The 19,987-nt window shown below is 43.6% G+C and overlaps 2 long non-coding RNA genes across 2 annotated transcripts; both read right to left on the bottom strand.

The window, feature by feature from the left end:
* Positions 1–1,187: 1,187 nt before the first annotated feature.
* LOC131822061 (uncharacterized) lies at positions 1,188–5,166 on the bottom strand. The gene is made up of 2 exons (XR_009350082.1): positions 4,725–5,166; positions 1,188–1,556 (listed from the first exon to the last, which is right to left on the bottom strand). It is a non-coding gene; the product is annotated as an uncharacterized LOC131822061 (long non-coding RNA).
* Positions 5,167–14,991: 9,825 nt separating this feature from the next.
* LOC131822057 (uncharacterized) lies at positions 14,992–17,099 on the bottom strand. The gene is made up of 2 exons (XR_009350077.1): positions 17,015–17,099; positions 14,992–15,499 (listed from the first exon to the last, which is right to left on the bottom strand). It is a non-coding gene; the product is annotated as an uncharacterized LOC131822057 (long non-coding RNA).
* Between the last annotated feature and the right edge of the window lie 2,888 nt (positions 17,100–19,987).

Raw genomic sequence — 19,987 nt, 5'->3', positions numbered from 1 at the left:
ATAGCAGAGGGGACAGCTCACTGTGGGTATCCACCATTCCTTGCCACCTCATTTGCATGTACTGCTCGCCCTGCCCGGTGAGCACAGCATGGAAATGGACACCTCGTGAGTGGTGGTCAACGAGACTCGCTGACCACGTGACGTCTATGACCGAGTCAACCGGAGCTCGCCTTCCCTACAGACCAGAGCTTGCTCTGAGCACCGGCAGGAGGCGGTGGCCTCTTGTGAGCATCCCAGAACCCTGTCTTGTCCTTTCTCACTCATGTCACCTCCCTGTGTTAGCCAAGCCTTGGAAGTGGTGACTTAGGAGGGAAGGGAAAGAAAGGCAGCCCCCGGCTCCTGATCCTGTCAAGTTCCTTACTCATCAGGAAGCCGAGGGCGGCAGGGTCGGTGGAACAGGTGTGAGTCCCCAGGTGAGGTAAAGACGGCAGAGCTGGTCTTGTGCAGGATTTCCACGGTTCTGATAAGAAGAGGGCACGTGGGTGTGCCCCAGCTGTGGAATCCCTGCGTGAATTATTTAACACTGACATTGCACCCAGCGAAGATGAATGGCAAAAATCATGCCCATAATCACATTTTAAAATTTTTATTTGCTTGGAATGACATTTTTTTTTTTTTTTTTTTTTTTTTTTTTTTTTTTTTTTTAAAGATTTTATTTATTTATTTGACAGAGATCACAAGTAGGCAGAGAGGCAGGCAGAGAGAGAGAGAGGAGGAAGCAGGCTCTCTGCTCGGCAGAGAGCCTGATGTGGGACTCGATCCCGGGACGCGAGATCATGACCTGAGCCGAAGGCAGTGGCTTAACCCACTGAGCCACCCAGGTGCCCCTGCTTGGAATGACATTAAATGCAAATAGAAAACAGCAGCCATGCCCCTTCAGAAGACAGACCATGGAGGAAATGAGCTTTCTATTTTAGTACCTTTAACAAACACTTCCTCCCTGTTTTTGCCCAAAGGGCCCTATATCTTCATTTCGCATGGGGCTTGTAAATTATGTAGCCAGCCCTGGGGACAGCTGTGCAGTGTCTCAACGACCCAGTGTGGGGAATGGCAGGAGCCTCCCTCCTTGATACAGTAGTATTACACAAGCCCCTGAAGCTGAAACAGTACTTCAGGATAAAGTCTAGAAGGGAGGTCCTCAAATTTCTGAGTCATGGGTTGTCATAAACAAAATATCAACATCCGGGTGGCTTAGGCAACATACAATTTATTTTCTCATGGTTCTGGGCGCTGGAAGTCCAAGATCAAGGTGGCAATAGGGTTCGATTCTTCAAACGTCTCTCCTTGGCTTGCAGATAGCTGTGTTCTCCACTCTGTCTTCAAACGATTGTCCTTCAGTCTGTATTGTCTGTGTCTTAATCTCCTCTTCCTGTAAGCACACCAGTCCTGTTGGCTTGGTGCCCACCCCCAGTGAGCTCGTTTTCCCTTTATCACCTCTTTAAAAATCCCATCTCTGAATACTGCCACATTCTGAGATGCTGGGTGTTAGGACGTCAACGTAGGAATCTGGGGGCATCCAACTAAGCCCATAACAATAGTCAAAACTGGATCTGAAACTGAAATTTAGACACATTTTAAAATGCTAAAAGTGTATATATATAATTTTTGTGGTAGGCCTGAGATGGTTGGTAGGCTGAGATGTATTTGTAACCTTTGAGGGAAACATCCTTTGGAATGATCAAAGAGAGCTTCTATGTAATTCCAAACATCCACAATTAAACCCCAAGGCTTTCTAATTTGGAATTTGGCTGTTTTGTGCTTGGTGGCAACCAAAACCAGCCTAGGGCTTTTCTTTTGTTTTGGCAGAAAAGTAGGAGGCAGAGGACTTGAGCATTTAGACATCTTGCTGCTCTTTGGTTTAATCATACTCTACTGAGTTGCCCGAAACTAATTAAGCTCTTGGCTCTGTAGAGGAGAGATGATGTTCATTACATGTCATTGGCCACAATGTTCCTTTTTAAAATTGTTGTTAACATTTGTGTTATTTTTCAGTATAAGAGACAAGCTTTATCTTAGTTTGGGCTGATGTAACAAGAGCACCATAAACTAGGTGCTTTAAAGACATACTTATTTCTCTCAGTTCTGGAAGCTGGGAAGTCTACGGTCAAGACCCTGGAAGATTCCGTGTCTGTTCAAGTGCCCACTTCCTGGGTCACAGATGACCATCTTCTCCCTATAACCTCCAAGGTGGAGGGGGCGAGGGATCTCTGTGGGGTCTCTCTCATGGAGATACTAATCTCGCCCATGAGGACTCCACCCTCATGACCTAAACATCTCCCAAGGACCCCATCTCCTAGTTATGTCCCTTTGGACATTGAGTTTTCAACTTATGAATCCTGGAGAGTTACACTGTCTACAGTGAGCTTCATCAAATATCTTTTATGTTCAAGGCACTGTTTTTTGGCAAAATTAATCATTTCAAGCAAGAGTATTTCTGCACTTTGCCTTCCTTTAGAACCTTTCTCTAGAGAGGATCCTAAAAAGTTCAGAAAAGACGCAGAAGAAACCTGCTGGTTAGCTCGTTTTTCACAGTAGAGCAGAATTCATTTTGAAGCAGGTTAATCTTAGAAATCCAGGCGAAGACAATTCGCTTGAAAATCATATCAAATGATCAGTTTTGTTAGTATGAGTAATAGTAACTATAAGATCAATAGAACAACTTTTTGTTCTACTGTGGGCCTACTGTGTGTTTTGTACCTCAGAGCACCTGAGTCGAACCATCTCGTGATCCTTTCAACAGCCCACTGAGGGTCACACTGTCTTCTCCTCCACGTTATGGATGAGCCTTAAGTCTGGGCCAGAAATGACACAACTTTCCCAAAGCCATATTGCTACTGAGGGGCCAGCTGGGATCTACGCCCACTCTGGTGCCAGAGCCTGTGATTTCAAACGTGGGCTGCACTAGCTGTTCAGAACAAAGGACTGTTCATGGGGGTGACACAGCAAACCTGTGAGACCCACCACCCTTTTCCCTAAGGTCATCCCGGTACAACCTGCAGTGATGGCCCGAGTTAAGCATTCGAACTTGGTGCTGCAGAGGGCGTGTTTTAGGGACAAGATTGCTGTTAAGGGGGTCTAATGAAGCCCAGAGGGAATGGAAGGAAACAGGACTTGGGGAAATATCTGGGTCCCTGGAGCAGTGATCTCCTTTTATTACTGTGCACTTCTCTTTCACAAAAATAAATAAATACATAAATACATACATACATACATACAAAAATATTTGCAGACATATCACCAATTTAAGCAAATTTTTGATAAATTATAGACTCTACTACTCTTCTAAATTATTATGCACATTATAAATGACATGCAAAAGATAAACAGTTAAATGAATGACATGAAATATGAATAAAACTTATAATATTTTCTTCCAGCCCCTTACTGGACTATTTCTCAAACTCCCTTTGGAGAAGACTTTTTAAAGATTTGTTTATTTATTTATTGAGAGAGAGAGAGAGAGAGAGACAACACATGTGTGTAAATGTGAGTAGGGGGGTGGGGCAAAGGGAAAAGGAGAGAAGCAGACTCCCCATTGAGCGCAGAGGCCTCACTAGGGCTCAATCCCATGACCCTGAGATCATGACTTGAGCCAAACATTTAATCAACTGAGACACCCAGGTTCCCTGGAGAAGACTTTTTAAGAAAGAGATAGGACACTTGGATTTATAGCAATAATTCCTAGAATTAATCTTTAAAAGTGGGAAGATAGAAATTTTTTTTTAATTTTTAAAGATTTTTTTAATTTATTCATAAGAGATGGGAGGCAGAGGCAGAAGCAGGCTTCCCGCAGAGCAGGAAGTCCAGAGTGGGACTTGATCCCAGGACCTGGGATGGTGACCCGAGCTGGAGATAGACGCTGGAAATACTGATAAACCAAACTTTAGGGGAAAATACTGAACTTTACTGGAAAGATGAAGCAGAACAACAGCATATGGCAGCAACATGAGTTTTAGATAGCTGTTGGTCACCCAGAAGGCTTAAGATGGAAAGAAAAACAAAAGGCTGTAGTGACCCAAAATTGTCTGAGTTGTGTAATTGGACCCAGGAACTACCGGGTGACATAAAGATTTGTTTATTTATTACACGGACAGCGCCATGTGGGGACAGAGCGAGGGGGAATGAGAATTCCATACAAACATGTGAGTGGCTCTTCTCCCATCTCCAGGGGGAAGGAAGAGATTGGGTTTACTCCAGTAAGCATGGTGATGAGTTGGTGAGGTAGGTTGACTAGATGTCTGGACACCTTAAAAAGCCAGCTAAGGGGGCTTCCTGGCCATCTTTTCAGTGTCTTATTGAAAGCTTGTCATGTGCAAGACTTTCTTTTAACAGGTTGCCAGGTGAATTGATGTACAAATCAGACTACCGGCCGCCATGTGTCATTGCTCAGGTGGTCCATGACACAATGTCCTGCAACTAAGGAGATGCACTTAGCATTACAGACATCGTTCTGTCTTTGTTATTTTGAAATTTAGAAAATATCTTATTAATTTGTTCACTCCAAAGAGGTAATTTATTGCTTACGATGACCGTCTTTTGGTAGAGGACACAAAACTGCTTTCTTTGTTATGAAAATCAATGTGTTACACCAATTTTCTGAAAGATGGAAATGAAGTGCCTCCTTCCAGCTGGGTCAGGACATAAGTGTACCCTATGTATTGGTTTTTCAATAGAGTCCATTTACAGAATGTACATGTCTCTCAATACAGAAGACATTTGCTCACATTTATGTGTAGAATATTCCCGAACCTGGTCCAGGTTGCGGATGAAACCGTCACTCTGACTGGCAAGGCATAACGAAGAAGAGTTTTCCTGTAAACAATATGTGGTCATGGAAGGAATCAGCACTGCAATTCGTGGCTGATTCCAAAGGCTCTAAGAGGTGGTAGATGCACAGGCAAAGTGGTGACTTTTGCAGAGGAAGCAGGCTGGGGAGAGATAGCAAAACAGAAGTTTGAGAGGGCCCTAAAATCTCCTCCTGTGGGATTATTGGCCATTGAGCTTGAGAAAGGCTATGGTGAAAACTTGAAAGAGCATCAGATCAAACCCTTGGCCACTGGAGGTTGAAACTGACATGAGCAGCACTATCTCTATTCTTGACCCAAGGCCATAGGATGACAAGCTTTGCTTTTTCAATGTGGCCTCATGTCTCTATACTGCCCTATAAAGAAATTAATACAAATAAATGCTGAGTGTGTAAAGTGTAAGCAGAGCACCCCTTGGCCATTTCCTAAGTTTTGTCCACTCCGAAGTGAGTATCACTTTGGTGAGTGCATTGCAGGAAATGGCCTTAATCATCAATGGCATACCCCCACTCCAGAGTGATATAAAAAGCAATCTGCACCTCCTTCCTGATTTGTCTGTAATGAAACTTGCTTTCCTCAGGTCCCAGCATTCGAGGCAGATAAATATGTTCCCTTTCGTTGGCTCTTACTCATACTTCAGCAAGATTTCCCATGTGCTTTCCTTGGCTGGCTGGGAAACTGGACCACAATTTATGGCATCTTAGGGGACAGGCATGTAGAATTCCAGTGGGATCCCGGAACAGAACCTAATTGGAGATTAGAGACCATTGCGGTGCAAAGCTTTTCTTTGAGATCGAAAGAGGTGCATGTTATGCAAATATTAGCAAGTGTAAGTTCACACTCTCTATTGAAAATTTATAGACTCATTATGGTCAAGAAGGCTGGAAGATAAGTAGATTTTGGGAAAGATGCAGGTAAATTCAGGGAGGTGGCAAATTACCCCAGGTGAAGGAGAATGGTGAAAGAATATGGCCCAAACTTTTTAAAAAGATTTTATTCATTTATTTGACACACAGAGAGCCAGAAAGCACAAGTGGGGGGAATGGCAGAGGGAGAAGGAGAAGCAGGCTCCCCGCTGAGCAGGGAGGCAAGTGTGTGGGACTCGATCCCAGGACCCTGGGATCATGACCTGAGCTGAAGGCAGACACAAGCGACTGAGCCACCCAAGCGCCCCCTGGCTCCAATTTCCAAAGATGGTGTATGAGATACCTTTGGTGGGAAAGAATGAAGATCAGCAACTGTCCTTGATTCTGCTTCTCAGGAAGGCATTGTGATGTGGTGCCCAGGACTTTGGAGACAGACACATGCTTGGTGCCCTCTGGCTCTGCCGCTAAAGCAACACCTTCCAGAGGGCAGCTGCAAGCACCGGGTGGCGTCACACAGGGTCAGACCAGGGAGGTACTCAGCCACGTACCCCTCCACCATCCTGCTGGGTTTGAAAGAGCGCTATCAAAGTCCCTGCTGCCAAAGGACCATCCAGAGTGACATGTCCCATGGGGCACGCCGGCATTCCTTTACCCCTTCAGGTTATTGGCAGCAAGGCTGGAAATTTTTTAAATTGCCTGGGAAAATGATAGCAAACGGCTCCAAAAAGGAGTTTCAAAACACAGACTTCATACTATGTTTAGAGTACATTTCATTCATTTGGCAGGTACTGACAGGGTGCTTAAGTGCCAGGGGCTGCTGCATTAGAAACGGACTTGAGAAGTTAACAGGAGGGGGCTCCAGCCCTCAACCAGCACAAAGTGGATCAATGGACGCAAGTGACAGACAGAGCACTGTGACGGGGAGTACTAGGTGCTCTCATAAGAAGGGTGTGCCAGGAGCTAAGGGAACACTCGGGGGGAGCCAGCACCAACACTCGGGGAGAGCTGTGGGAAACATGATGGATGCAGATGGCTCCAGGGTGAACCAGAGAACTGCTCAGATCCCTGTTTCTTAACAGCTCCAAGTGCCCATTGCTTCAGAGTGGAGGCTGGGCGAGCAGGGAGCTGGGGTGGGCACAGCGATGCCTGAGTTCTGACCTGCAGCCCCTGTGCTGTTTCACCTGTCCCTTTAGGAGTACAATGACATAGGATGTCACCAACGTAGGATCTACCCCTGCATCCTAGTACTGGGAAATCACGCGAGGGCTGAGGAGCTGAAAGCAAGAGTTGGTAGTTCCAGTAATGTGTACAGGGTTTTAAGAAACTATACACGGGAAAATATCCGGTCTTGTTTGCATGTGTTTGTATCATGCTCAATTTTTAACTGCAATCCTCCTTTTACCTTCTTCCATGTTGTTAAGACTCTCCTCTCCTCACCGCTGCCTTTGTCCCTATAATACCTGTTGACAGCCCGGTGCTCATCCATGAGCTCATTCGCCTCTATCCATGCATGCATGGGGCTCTGTCACTATGGCTCATTTTATCTACCTCTTGATCTAGTGCTTCCTAGTTAATAATCCCTCCTGAATAACGTCCTTCTGTTTTTATCTTCATTTTTATAAAGAATGGCTGCTCACCTTTTATCAGGTGCCTTTATTTTCTATCAAATGCATTTATGGTCTTAAGAGTTTATTCACAGTTAATTTAGTGATGAGGTAAATCTTATTGATTTTCTGGTCTTGAGCTCCCTTTATTTTCCTGGAATGAATCCAAGTTGGTCTCAGGATATAGTCCTTTGATAGATGCCTGACTTCTGTTATTTGCTAACATTAGTTCAGTTTCTGTTAACTAATCTGTCCTAAGCCAGATGTGTTCATAGCTTCCCCGTTCCTCCCTCTCAGGTTTGGGTATTAACATTGTGCTCAGCTTCATCAAGTGAATTGACTTATTATTGTTTAATTGCCTGTTGCCATTTAACAGTAGAATGACAGCTATCCAGCTGCAAACCTGTCTGATCTTGGAACTCATCTTCTGAATTTTCCATTCTTGAATCATTTGGATGATTTGGTTTTCCTAGGAAATCATCGTTTCTTCTAGGTTATCATATTGATTAGTATAAAGTGCCTTGCAGTTTAGTGATTCTTTTATATTATGCATTTGCTTTTATATCTCTGTTCCCAATCCTTATCTGTTTTGCAACTCTCTCTCTCCCTGTCTCTGTCCCCTCCTCCCTGAAACCCCCCTTTCCCCATCCCCCTTCCCTCTCTCCCCACCTCCTCCCACACCCCATCTTCCCCCTCTCTTATCCTTAATAGGACATGTGAAGTTTTTTTTTTTTATTATTTCATTAGTCTTTCATAGAAACAACTTTGAGTTTATTTGCCCCTCATATTTTTTATTAGTTTAAAAATTTATCTTTATTATAATTACTTCCTTTCTTTTGATTGAGCTGCCCTTTTCTGATGGGTTTAAATGAGTAGTTTCTTTAATTCAAAAAAATGTTTGAAATTGAAGACATTTGACACTGAAGTGTCCTTAGAGTATAACTTCTGGTGTCTTCTTTAAGTTTTGGTATGAAATAGTCTCCTTTCCATTGCTTTCAAGATTTTCTTCAGTTGTCTTATGATTTCTTCTTTGACTGAAAACTGTATTTCTTAACGTGTATGTAGTTTCAATTTTTTGTTACCAGGTTATCTAATTCTGATTCTACTGGATTGTGATCAAAGAACTGTTCTTTAAATCTTTAATTTGGAAGGCTTGTAAAGGTTTCCTTTGTTGTCTAGTATGCAATTAATCTTTACAAATATGGCTTTTCTTAGGTGTAAGAAAGAAATGTTTTCCGAGGGAAATAAGGATGTCTATTTTCTTTTTTTTAAAAGATTTTATTTATTTATTTGACAGAGATCACAAGTAGGCAGAGAGGCAGGCAGAGAGTGAGAGAGAGGAGGAAGCAGGCTCCCCACAGAGCAGAGAGCCCGATGTGGGGCTCGATCCTAGGACCCTGGGATCATGACCTGAGCCGAAGGCAGAGGCTTTAACCCACTGAGCCACCCAGGCGCCCCAGGATGTCTATTTTCTGTGTGTCCTTGTTTTTCCCTCCTTCTAGTAGATACTCCCATTTGAAAAGCTAAAATTTTACGTTGTTATTGCATTTTTAGAGTCTTTAGGTATTATGTTGTTAGAGGTATACCTGCTTATACCTTTTACATCTTCTTTCCAAACTCTGCCTTTATTTTTTTTTTTTTAAATTTTTTATTTTTTATAAACATATATTTTTTATAAACATATATTTTTATCCCCAGGTCTGTGAATCACCAGGTTTACACACTTCACAGCACTCACCAAATCACATACCCTCCCCAATGTCCATAATCCCACCCCCTTCTCCCCAACCCCCTCCCCCCGGCAACCCTCAGTTTGTTTTGTGAGATTAAGAGTCACTTATGGTTTGTCTCCCTCCCAATCCCATCTTGTTTCATTTATTCTTCTACCCATTTAAGCCTCCATGTTGCATCACCACTTCCTCTAAACTCTGCCTTTAAAAATGTCCCTCTTCATCTTAGTACCTATAACTTTAGACCCAACTTGTCTGCGATGAATTTTGCCATTCTGGCTTTCTCTTTTGCATGGTATGTCCTCACCTGATACATTCTCAATCCCTTTTGCATTTTAAGTATGTTTCTTGAACAGCGTGGATCTGTAACCCCCTGATAGGCGCTTTAATAGAAAAAGTCAGTCTGTACACATTTAAATTAATGATAAACAGTCATGATCTTATTCCTCCCATCTTATTTTGTTTGTTTTTATTTTCCCCATTTTTGATGTTTTTAATCAAGTTCATTCTTTTTCTACTTGATAAATATAGAAGTTCTTTGCATTTTTTGATGACAGCTTAATTGAGATATAATTCACAGGCCATACCACTCACCATCTAATGTGGACAATTTAATGGCTTTCACTATAGTTAACTATACTATACTGAACTACTTACACATTTTCATCATCCTCAAAAGAAAACTTTAGCCATCACCACCAGTCTTAGGCAACCCCTAATCTACTTTCGGTCTCTGAAGATTTAGATATTCTAGAAATTCCATATAAATCAAATCATGCAATATGTGGTCTTCTGTGACTGACTTCTCTCAATCAGCAGAATGTTCTCAAGGCTCCTCTGTGTTGTGGCACATATCAAAATTCTAATCCTTTTCAAGGCCGAATAATATTCCACTGGCTGGATGGATCACATTTTATTTATCTGTTCATCAGTTGATGAACATCTGGGTTGTTCTCACCTTTTTGCTATTACGAATAAACCCTAAACCTTCATGCACAAGTTTTTGTGTGGGCATAGTTTTTTTCTTGGCTCTATACACAGGAGTGATATTGGTGTGTCATATGGCAACTCTGTGTTCAGCATTTTGAGGAGCTACTAAACCGTTTCTAATGTGGCTGCACCATTTTCCAAGCCCACCAGCAATTTACAGGTTCAAGCTCTTCACATCCTTCCAACACCTGCTTTTGGGTTTTTTGATAGTAGCCATCCAAGTGGGTGGGAGGTGGTATCTCACAATGGTTTTGATTTGCATTTCCTGAATGATTAGTGATGTTGAGCATATTTTCTCGTGCTTATTGTCCCATATATTTTATATATACCTTATATGTATCTTAAATATATATTATATATTTCATATTTTATTTATATTTAAATACATATTTAAGAATGTAAATATATTTACATAAATATGTTTATATAAATATACGATAATGTAAAATATATTTATATATACATTTATATATTAATGTATACATTTGAATATTGGAGAAATGTGTATTCAAGTTCTTGCTCATTTTTTTTAAAAATTTTATTTATTTATTTGACAGAGATTTATTGAGAGAGATCACAAGCAGGCAGAGAGGCAGGCAGAGAGAGAGGAAGAAGCAGGCTCCCTGCTGAGCAGAGTGCCCGATGCGGGACTCGATCCCAGGACTCCGAGTTCATGACCTGCGCCAAAGGCAGCAGTTTAACCCGCTGAGCCATCCAGGCGCCCCTCTTTGCTCATTTCTTAACTGGGTTGTCTTTTTATTTGAGTTGTAAGAATTCTTCACACAGTCTGAATGCATGTTCCTTATATATGACCTGCAAATATTTTCTCCCATTTAGTGGCTTGTCTTTTGACTTTGTCAATGGGGTCCTTGGAAACACAAAACTGGGACATTTTGGTTGAGTCCCATTTATTTGTTTATTATTTTTTTTAAGTTGCTTGTACTTTGGTGTTATGGCTGAGGAGCCGTTGTTAGATTCAAGACCACTAACATTTACCTTTGTGTTTTCTTCTGAAAACTTTATTATTTTATTTTATTTTTATTTTTTAAAAGATTTTATTTATTTATTTGAGAAAGAGACAATGAGAGAGAGCATGAACGAGGAGAAGATCAGAGGGAGAAGCAGATTCCCTGTGGAGATGGGAGCCTGATGCAGGACTCGATCCGGGAACTCTGGGATCATGACCTGAGCAGAAGGCAGCCGTTCAACCAACTGAGCTACCCAGGCATCCCGAACTTTATCATTTTAATGCTTACATTTATGTCTTTGATGCATTTGGGGTTATTTTCTCTGTATGGTGTGAGGCAGGACTCCCGTTTCATTATTTGCATGTGGCTGCTTGGGAGTAAAATACTGTTCTTACCCCCATTGAATTGTTTGGCACCCTTGTCAAACATTAGTTGACTGTAATTTATTTTCCTTTTTTTTTTCCCCATTGAGGCATTTCATGTGCCATGTATATTATATTTCTACGAAAAAGGAATCCAGGATTTTCCCTCCTGCCTGGAGTCTTCCTTCTTCATGGTGCATGATGCCAGAAAAATTTTTCCATGCAGTGAAACCAAACTGAGGGGATGGAAATATTCTGCCACTTTTCCAGATCTTTCAGTTATACAATTCTAGGGCTGGTCATGCCACACTTGTTTAACTTGCCCGTGAGGCTCACAGCAGTTTTCCCAGCTCTGTGGTCATCAATAATTTCAAACTTGCCAATGTACTCATGCTTCGTCATCACAGTCAGGAAATGGGACGATGACTTTGGTGCAGGGCCTCCTAAGAACCTGGCCTTCGCCTCCCCTTTCAGCAGTGTTAATGTTCTTGAGGGCATCTGTGGGACATTTGTTCACACTGTTACTGCAGCACGAAAAGATGGCAGAAAAAGCTTTTTTCCCTTTTATTAATATTTGGTCTTGTTCTCCTTCCCTTTCTCATAACCGAATGCATATTTCCCCTCCATCATTTGAAAACTGCATACTGTTCACCAGCTGTTTTCCCCAGAACGAGACCTTGTGTATCAAGAATCCTTATTTCACGGTTATTATACACAATCTTAAAGATTTATGACTGTCCTCTTATTTTACACATGCATACACATGAAGCACTAAATACGGACTTTATCTGAATGGCTAAATGTTGACCAAGACAGAAGCCAGTTGTAGTGGGAACTTCTAGGATAAAGATATAGTCTGAAGTTTTTGTTCTTTAAAAAAAGCCTTCATGGGGCGCCTGGGTGGCTCAGTGGGCTAAAGCCTCTTGCCTTCAGCCCAGGTCATGATCCCAAGGTCCTGGGATCAAGCCCCGCATTGGGTTATCTGTTCAGTGGGGAGCCTGCTTCCCCCTCTCTCTGCCTGCTTCTCTGCCTATTTGTGATCTCTGTCTTTCAAATAAATAAAATCTTTTAAAAAAAAGGTCTTCATATTTTATTAAAAATTTTAGGTGTCCAAATTCAAAAGGTTAATAATATAGTACAATAATAATTATAATAATAATAATAATAATATCATCTAATAATAATATAATAATTTCTCCTGCATAGTCACTGCTGCACACTAGTAAAATGAGATGTTTCTTTTCTTTTCTTTTTTTTCTTTTTTAAAGATTTAATTTATTTTATTTATTTGACAGACAGAGATCACAAGTAGGCAGAGAGGCAGGCAGAGAGAGAAGGAGGGAAATGGGCTCCCCACTGAGCAAAGAGCCCGATGTGGGGCTTGATCCCAAGAGCCTGAGATGACCCGAGCCAAAGGCAGAAGCTTAACCCACCCAGGCGCCCCGAGATGTTTATTTTCATTTGGGATTATGGAGGGGCAAGGTGTTTTTGGCTCTCCTGCTGAATTAGGGACTCCTGTCAGTATTGTCTCCACCTTTTTCCCTAATAGTAGCTCTGGAAGATGAAGACGTCCCTCCATCTCCCAGACATGAGGGTTTGACCAGAACATGGGATGGTATAAGCTCATTGACATAGTCTCATGAACTAAGCCCTGGTTTATTGGCCACAGTCGTTCTCCAAGTATTTTCAGGAGTAAACTTCAGGTGTTGCCCTTACTCTAATTTTTCTTTCTGAGATTTCTGACTGCAATCGCTACTTCCTGCAGTCACTCGAGGAGAAACGAGGCATGTGGCAGCGCAACAGTGTGTTTTTCTTTCAAGATGACAGAATCACTCTTGATTTCTATATGCATCCCAGATTTTCATATACGAACATGGATTTTGGTGTCTACCCTGAGGAGATGATACATACGGTGTGAGGCACACCTGTATTCTCATGACACGTCACCTGGGTTACCCAGAACTTTCTGGGCCCGGCAGAAAGGCAGAAACCCGGGTGAATTCCTCATTGTTCCAGCAGGCTGTCAGCCCTCAAAGGCCTTCTGGATGTGTTTGTGCATCGCAGTGTCTGCTGTGTAAGATACAGAAAGAGCACAGTAGTTCAGGGGGGAAATATTTAGGAACACATTTTCCAGGAGGAACCAGGATTCAGTTTGGGTGACTCTTGATCATTTTTCATCTTCTGACGACTGAAAGTGGTAGTTAGTCTACAGTCATGGTTTTAACATGCATTTCGAATGTAATGTTAGTTTCCATCAACATAAAACTATAAGAACTGTCTTCCTAAAGGGCATTCGTGTAAGGCCCGTTATTTTCCAGCTTGATTAATGAAAACAAAATTTTTCTGTAATGCTTTCTTCCTACTCTGTATTAGTTTTCAGGACTGGATTGAAAGTGATTTATTGTGGATAGGGTTATACCTGCTCGTGGAATTTTTTTCTGTTCCTGGGTTTTTAAAGGTGGCAGAGTTGACTTTCTGATTTTAATTCATCTTCACTAGATGAAGAATTCACAAATAGGACTTTTTCTTGAAATAATCATAGCCTGGGGGCGCTTGGGTGGGTCAGGTCATGATCTCAGGGTCCTGGGATCGAGTCCCACATCGGGCTTCCTGCTCAGTGGGGAGCCTGCTTCACTCTTTGCCTCCCCCTCTGCTTATGCTTTCTCTAATAAGTAAATAAATTAATAACCTAAAAAAAAAGTAGTTGTATTTGACTGGAGCTTCATGTGGAGTGACAGATCAACAGAAAGACAAAGGGATATGAGACAGGAAGCAATGAAGGAAAACACAGAGGCGCACAGTACAGACAGATGTTCCTCAGCTTATGACGGCCTCGGCTTCTAATAAACCCACTATTCAGCTGGAAATCTCTTTAGTTGAAAATGCATGGAAAACACCTAAGCGACTGAACATCAGAGTTTAGCCCCGCCAACCTTAAATGTGTTGAGAACACTTACAGTATTGCACAGTTGGGCAAAATCCTCTAACACAAAGCCTATTTCACAATAAAGTGTCTGGTATCTCATGTAACTTACTGAACACTGCACTGAAAGCCAGAACAGGATGGTTCAAGTGTGTTGGTTGCTGACCCTCGTGATCACGTGGTTTGCCTGGGGGCTGTGCTCACTGCCCCTGCCCAGCATTACAAAAGAGGTCCCTACTGTAGATCGCCAGCCTGGGAAAAGATCCAAACTAAATGCATATCACTTCTGCACTATTATAAAAAGTCAAAAAACCATAAACTGAACCAAGGTGAAGTCAGGGATCTTCTGTACCAGGTGTGTTAGGGAAGGTCAAGCGCTCCTGTCTGGCCAGGAACCATAGTGGTATGGGGGGAAAGTTGCACAGTAGAAAGTTCTACAGCGGAGAACCACTAGGACTCAAGCACCAAGGGTCACAGGTTGCGCCAGGAAGACTGGATGCTCCTCTGTGGGCGATGAGAAGCCATGAGCGACTCAGAAAGGCTGCAGAGCTCTGGGCAGGTGGGACAGCTGAGGGCTGCAATGAAGAGGGACAGGTGGAGCTGGGAGACCAGGTGGGGAGAGCCCGCTACCCTCGAACAAAAGGCGACAAAGGTCTGGACTGGGATGACGGAGATGGTGGAAGGTAATGGGATATTCATGAAACAGAACTGGAAAGCCATGGAAATGAAATAAGAGAGGGAGGGAAAACCGAACATGACTTTAATTGCCATCAGTATAAAACGTGTTGAATTAAAATGAATTGGTATTTCTAGACCGATGATGACATCACAATAATGGAAGGAAACCAATTTTGATTTTGAACCTGGTTAAGGAGAAAGTATAGAAAAGAGAAAAGCAGAGGCTCTGGAGTCACACAAATGTCACCGTTGAGATTCGTCCCCACTCTTCATTCCCTTTCCCTGTAAACCCAGGCAAGCGACACCTGCCTCACAGCACTGGTAACAAATAGGGAAGAGCACACGTTCCCGGGTCAGACAGGACAGCCAGGGATCAGCGGCACATGAGGAGGTGACAGGTGGTCACTAAACTGAGCTCAGGTGCATACACAGCAGTTTACGTCACCTTGAGATGGCTCCTCCTGTGACCTCTCAAAGAAGGTGGCAGTGGTGAGGAATGAACTTCAGGAGCTTATTAGCATACATGATCTTCAGGCCGTCCGGATGAGACTCAACGATCTGCTCTACAATCACCTAGCAGAAGGAAGAGCGTTTTATTTTTATTTATTTATTTATTTGTTTGTTTGTGTTTTTGCTTGTTTTTAAAGCACCTACAAGAGAAGTATGAACTATACACTACAGAGAAAAGAATCGAGTAAATCTTACAAATGCACTTCGTCCTTCCTCCTCCCCACTCAGTATGCTTTCTAAACAGGAGGTAAGTAACAACGACACAAAAATCTAGGTCCAGGGATTTGGGAATACTGCTCCAACCCTGGGGGACACAGAGGCTGAGGGACAGAGACTGGCCTGAAGCTAAAACATCACACACACTCATCTGCTTCCCTTCTGAGCTTAAAAGCGAAATACTGTATCTGCAGACAACAGCTCTGTACCATCTTCACACTGGCCTTATCCTCTACTGTCTCCAGAACAGGGAAAGGGCTGAGATGGAAAGTGATGGAAGAAAACACATCTTATTTTGCTTTAGTATTTTATTTTTTTGGTGAGGCTGAGTTGCAGGAGGTGAATGACAAGCATACAAACTTAAAATACAAACGTGGCCACAGTTCATTTAACGACACGGAAGCATAAAGTACTTCCCTAATTTAGCATATTAGATTCAGTTCAATGAAAAGGGCATAAATTAAATACCTAAAATATTTTCATTTAGTGACAAAGAATAATGTGATCTTTTTCACCCCCACAGAGAGAGCTATGAACTATAATAGGATACATACAAAGAACTGACAGATCATTTACTTTTAGTAGTCCTAATGAAGCTGAGAAGATTACTGAAATTAATCCTTCAATTTCACTTCTATCACTGGGATACTGTCCCGTTTTAAAACTGGAAGCCTTTCATCCTGAAGTCATGGTGGGTAGCTTTATACTTACCGGACAGAAAGAATACTCGCACTGGCAGGTGACTGGAAGAAAGCCCTCAAACGCTGAGACTGGTTTCATGACTTCTGTCAGCCTGAACTAGATGAAACCGACGCTCTCTAAATGGGAAGCTGCTGATTGCTGGCGGCCTCACACGGTGAAGCCCATTATCCGGCCGCTCAGAGGCACGATACACTGACTCCCTGTATTTAACTGTATCCTCATAGGTCAAGAACACTGGGTAACCAAGTTCTGGACTTAAGGTACTACCCTGCTAACTCGCCCTTAAAAGCCCTTTATCTTTGAATATTCCCTCCCTCCCACCTTCCTAGCCTGGCAAACTCCCCCATGGTCTTCAAGACTTAGGCCACATCAATTCTGCGAAGATGCCTCCCCTCACGGACTTTCCCTGAGCACAGAGCTGTCTTCCACCTCCTCCAGTGGGCATGGGCGCCTTGGTGGGGTCACGCTTTGGGCAACTTCATTGACATATAACTTAGGGAAATGGAAATTGACCTGAAAATGTTCTGATCCGTACCTTCTTCCTAGGCAAGTCCCTCACCCCTACTAAATTAAGATGATCCCTAAGCTATGGCATCACTGGAAGAGACCAGAGTGCATGCCTGATTCCTGGCATGCTGATGGGCACCAAGCGGGACCAACCTTTTCTTACAACCAGAAGAGCAGGAACTAGGAGCATCTTCAAGGAAGAGCCCTGAGCTCTCTCGCACCCAGTCAAGAAATGAAGCCAGATTAGATGCTCTGTGTTTGCGGAATGAGGTGCATAGGGGCACAAACTTCATCCATGTACGGTTTCACCAGTACTTGATCGACTAACGCCTCTGCATCCCGTGTCTTGTCAATTGTAGCGTAAGTCCGGAGGCAGTGCCATATGATGTCCACATTGGAAGTCTGAAGCCCTTCTAGCAGCAGGCCTCCCAGGGACTGCTGCAGCATGGCCATAATGTGGGCTATACGCTGCAAGAACAGAGAGACCAGGAAAGAAGGTCCAGGCACAACAGTTTCTAAAAGCTCAAATATATGTGTATAATTTATATACATATGTGTTATATATATAAAGCGAGCCTCTAATTCTACCAGAATATATGTAAGACTAAAATCCCAACATTTCCTAGAGAATAACAATCAATCTCTACTCCCCATGATTGCTTTCTTTCTTTTTTTTTAAAAAGGTTTTTATTTGTTTATTTGTCGAGAGAGAGCACAAGCACACAAGGAGGCACAGGCAGAAAGAGAAGCAGGCTTCCTGCCAAGCAAGGAGCCCAAGGTGGGACTCAATCCCAGGACCCTGGGATCATGACCTAAGACAGAGGCAGTGGCTTAACTGACTGAGCCACTGAGGCGTCCCCTCCCTATGATTTCTTTGAAAGTAAGTCGGCTTCATCAAAGTGAAGTTTAGACAATTACTGAACGACAAAAAGTTATTTGCCTCTTAAGCTACGGAGTAAATCTGACAAACGTGCATTTAAATCCAGTCAAAGGCTTTGGATAAATGAACTCTGACTACATCATATGATGTGTCAAGTTACATGAAATTCAGAATTAATTTTACTTGCACAGTTTGGAGACTACGCTTGTGTCTTTACACAAAATCTATCTAGCGTGACATAATGGAAGCAGGGTCCCGAGCAAGAGACACTGAAAAAAAAATTCAAAGCTAGCTTCAAAATCCTGTAGAGTAGCAATTATCAGGGGGCAATGCTAGGTCAAACCAAAATCATCCAGGAAATTCGCAAACAGCAAATTGAAAATCAAAACCAACACTTACTGGTCTTACTTTCTCCAGAAGAGGCAGGCCTTTGGTCTGAACAGCATGAAACTGTAACTGGTTAAATTTTGTGGCAATTCTCTCCAAAATCTCTCTAGTCCAGAGAGGGCTAGTAGAGACAATTAGAGAAGTGTAATTCCCAAAGTTAAAACCTGCCACCCCCACCGCCCCCCCATGCCACCTGCACCTGCATGCCATCAATTTTCAGGACAAACTGTCTGTGCAGCAGGCCCCAGGTGCGAGGGGTGAGGAGCGGGGAGGTCGTAGAAGCCACTGACGCAGCCCAGGCAAGGGGATGGAGCTATTTTAGGTCAGTGAGGGTACAACTGCATGTTTCCACCACGTTCCTCGGGCTCTCCCATTCGTGCCCTTCTTCTCCCTTCTTTTCCCATTCTCTAAACCCCTCCTCTCTCTTGCCCTGTCCTACCGTTCATACCCGCATCCCCCTCTTCTTCTCCGCCTGCCTCATTCTTCCTCCCAAGTACCTCCCCAGTACTAACTACTGCTGTCTCCTCAATCAGCTAAAACTGACCGCCTAGCAGCAACCTGGGAAATCACTCAGAGCAGCGGACTCCAAGTTTACATTTACCCAACGGCAGAAAGAGCAAGCTCGGTGCTCCGGGAGCTGGTGAGAAATCACTCACAGTGCATCTGCCATCAAGTGGACTGGATACACTTCCCTCTTGCCCCCCACATTAGAAAGCGTCAACCCCATTCAAAAAGAAGCTGAACAGTGAAAGAAAAAAAAAACAAAACAAAACACAACAAAGGCCCCAAAGCCCCTGCTGGGCTCTATGAGGCATCCCACATCTGAGGATGGGCAGTCAGGTAGTGAGGAAACACACTGTAAGGAAACCCAAAATGTCTGGAGACCTGCCACGGTGTGCCCCGTCCCAGAGCATCAGAACTGGTGTGGAGGGAAGGCAAGCGCTCGGCATGACCAAAGCCGAAGCCTAATCCCAACCTCTACTGATTGATCCCATGCGCATTTCCTATTTATCCTTATCTCAGCATTTCTGGGCCTGGCAGAGCATGATGGATTTGCCGTGCGCTGACGCTGCTCTGGCTTTCCTGACTCTAGAGCTCAGAGCTGCTCTTCTGGAGAAAAAAGTCCTCCAAGGTAATTCTGAGCAAGAAAGCGCACAATGTCTGTTTATCAAGGACAGTGTTGCAAAGGGACAGGATTGTAGACACAGAGCTCACCGAGGTGTTTCTATCCGAGGAGCACAGCAGCAACAGCAAAGACGGGAAGAACACTGGAGGGCCAGCTCCCCAGGGGCCGAACGTGGACATGGCTGGAGGGGCTGCAGGCGCTGCCAAGGGCCGCAGCGAAGCAGAGCCGCTGGAGACACACGGGCTGCAGAAGGGCCGCGTACAGACTGTCTGCTAAGTGTGGACGAACGGGGGCAGAAGCACGAGTGCTACGGGCTAGAGACACAAGCACAGTGGAGGCTGACCACTTAGTTGAATGCCTTGATGTGAAAGGGGGCAGACACCTAGGACCAGAGAATCGCTTCCTTTGGGATGTGTCCGTTCTTAATGTCCATCATGAGACATGTGGAGCATATGGTCTCTCAAGTTCCTTCCAAATCTAAAACCTTAATTCCTAAAATTTAGAAACCTAACTCCGCCTGCAGGGGGAGGGACTGTTAGCCTCACACAACAGAGCACGCAGGGCACCAGGCGACCTTGACGCAGGCAGCCCAGCTGGCATGTGCAGGACCAGCCCGGGCTACTCCCACTGCAGCACTGTGCGTCTCACGGTGCTGACAGGACCTAACTACTCATTTTCTGAGTCACTCATCTACCCTGGCTGACTGAAAATTCACACCAGGAAGGGAACAAGA

The sequence above is a fragment of the Mustela lutreola genome, chromosome X (assembly GCF_030435805.1).
Source record: "Mustela lutreola isolate mMusLut2 chromosome X, mMusLut2.pri, whole genome shotgun sequence".
Classification (NCBI taxonomy): Eukaryota; Metazoa; Chordata; class Mammalia; order Carnivora; family Mustelidae; genus Mustela; species Mustela lutreola.
This window is presented reverse-complemented; position numbering and strand designations above follow the sequence as displayed.